This window comes from Mobula birostris, unplaced genomic scaffold (assembly GCF_030028105.1).
Source record: "Mobula birostris isolate sMobBir1 unplaced genomic scaffold, sMobBir1.hap1 scaffold_4069, whole genome shotgun sequence".
Taxonomy (NCBI): domain Eukaryota; kingdom Metazoa; phylum Chordata; class Chondrichthyes; order Myliobatiformes; family Myliobatidae; genus Mobula; species Mobula birostris.
Window position 1 is genome coordinate 4,757 of NW_027277160.1, and position 2,744 is coordinate 7,500.

Consider the following 2,744-nt stretch of genomic DNA (forward strand, 5'->3'; position numbering starts at 1 on the left):
TGGTTAACGAATTGCCCGGTTCCGAATGGTTAACGTATTGCCCGGTCCCGTTCGGTTCACGAATTGCCCGCCCGCTGATTGTTAACTTTTCGCACCGGCGGGGGATGGCTTGGGTAACGAGCCTCCAAGATCTGTCGGTTAACCATTTGCCCGGTGGCAATTCGTTAACCAAGTCCGCTCCGGAAGTCTGGATGGGGGTCGGATTTGCCGGCCGAGGCCGACCCGGAGTTCCAGAGGCTCGGCCGCCGGGGTCAGATTCGGCCGCCCCTTTGACACATGCAATTTCTGTACGGGGGCATTGGCGGGGTTCCTGCAGATATATAGGGAGGCCGTTTTCACGAGTTGTTGAAGTATTCGGTAGATGGCACCGGCCTCCCCAATTGGTTAACCCGGGCCACGCGGCAGCTTTTCCGCACGATTCCGAAGATTGCCGGTATGGATTTTCGGACAAATACCCAATTGCGGAAGTCTGTCAGCGGGACCTATTCGCAGGCCCATGCCGGCCGAGGGGCGGCATTTTCCGTTTGACTACCGGTGCTCCGGCCGCCGAATGGAAACCTTGCCCGAATGAATTTCTGACAAAGTCCCGAGGCGGGAGCCAGTAAGGGGACGTATTCGGCGGGCCGTGCCGGCCGAGCGGCGGCATTTTCGGAGGGACAACCGCAGGTCCCGCCGTCGATCCGAGACCTTGGCTGAAGAGTCGAAAGTAATCTAAGTCCCGACTCGGAAGTCAGAATGAAGGCGACTTCGGGGCCCTCCTGCCGACCGAGGCGGCCGATCGACGGCGGCACTACCGGAGGGCCGCCCGCCGAGCCAGCCGCGTGCCCTCGGCGCCACGCCGGTTAACCAATTGCCGTCGGAAGCCTGTGAAGGTCGGATCTGCCCCGTCGGGCGGGCCCGAGGTGCCCCGCGACCGGCATGAGCTCCGGGCGTCGTGCCGCCGGTTTGACACATGTCATTGTTGCACGGTCTGTCGCGGCTCTGGTTAACGAGTTAGGCCCGGAAGTCACTATGGGGGTCGGATTTGCCCCGCCTGGCGGGGCCAGAGTGCGACCTTCCCGGCAGGACTTCCGGGAGGCATCCCGCCGACTTGACACATGCAATTTCTGTACGGGGGGATTGGCGGGGTTCCCGGAGATTTACGGGAACACGTTTTCCAGACACACTTAGCAGGGTGACTAGTGGTACGGTTGACACAGTGCAGAGTTCTAAGTGAGCCTTACTCAATTGTGACTCAGTAAGCGGGAGGCCGGGCGAGCTCCGACTTACAATGATAAAAGCTTTTTTTCGCTATTTCCGAAAAAAATGACAAAGTCCAAGAACGCAGCGGGGGCTGCGGACAGACAGAGTCTGAGCGCGGACCGCGGGCGGCGGCCGGCAGACCGACGGTGGCAAAAGCTTTATATCGATCCGAAAAGCAAAGAGGCATTGTGTGTACCAAGACGGAGAAGGGACAAGCCTGCCGCTGGTGCCCTCGCGAGTGTCGTCTGCGTTAGACCTCTGTTCCCCGATCGATCCGGCTTGGTCGGTCCTACCTTTGGGAGAGGCCGAGTGGAAGCGACGGTCTCGACACGTGCGCCGAACTTCCGTGCTCGGCTCGTTACCATCTCCGGAGGTGGGCAGGTGGGTCTGCCGCGGGGCGGCCCGATTGCCGACCGAGGGCTTCATGCTTTGGGCGGAATTGACGTTGGGCATTCGCACGTTTGCACCACGATCGATTGACGGAGTCTCCCGCCGGCGGACGGGACTGCTGTGCGCATAGATGACGGGGGCCGGTCGAACGACCGTCGACCATCCCGAGAAGGCAGCTACACCCACGCGCATATACCTAGGCGGTGAAGGTGCGGACCTCACCGGCGCGATCGACGGGGTGGGATGGCGAGGCGTTCACCGGCGCGGCGTTAGGCCCTGGGCCGACGGAGGCGAGCGGCGACCGTCGACCGTCCTGAGAGCCAGCTCGGCGGAAGGGTGCGGGTGCGGACCTCACCCAGCGACGCGGCTCGATAGGGGATGGCGCGGCACTGCGACGACAGACATGGCCCGAGAGAGCAAGGGACGGGCGCGCCGGCCGCAGCAGCACTCTTTCGCGCCGTAGGGGCAAGGCGAAAGAGTCGGGAGAGTTCCATAGGCCAGAGTGGCAGGGAGATGCCCGGTTCAGCCTGACTCAACCGAAGCGTTGATCCTCGGTCACCAACGAGAGGAAGGAGAGGCTCTGCGCGCGCGGTGCTACCGACTGACGGCCGGCCGATGTGCGATTTCCAGAAGGTCGGGCGGCACCCGCGCGTTCCCTCCCCGCTCCAGCAGAGGCCGGAGACGTCCGGTCGCCAGAGCGGTCCGCGTGCAGCCTCCGGTTCCGCGAGAAGGCTAGTGTCCTCGGGACGAGGAGAGCCTTGTGAGCGGTCCGGCGGGCGGTGCAGCAAATTGTCGGTACGTTTCTCGGCATTGTCATATACGAATCCTGAGAGAGAAAGAGAAAAGGGGTGTCCGCGACGCGTACGTGGGCCAAGGGCGCGTGCGGCGCCGCGACACCCAGCGGATCCCTGCAATGGAGGGGACCGCCGATGGCTGAACCGAGCACCAACCTACCCCGGCGGCGGGGAGGCCACGTGCACGAGCGCGGCAGCTTACCTGGCGCACGACCGACCCCCCCCCCCACCCCCTCGCGCATCTGGCGGCGGGCGGACGGGCGGGGCGCAGGCCAGCCGGGCGCAGCGGTCGGACAGATGAGAAAGTAGGCGGTGAAG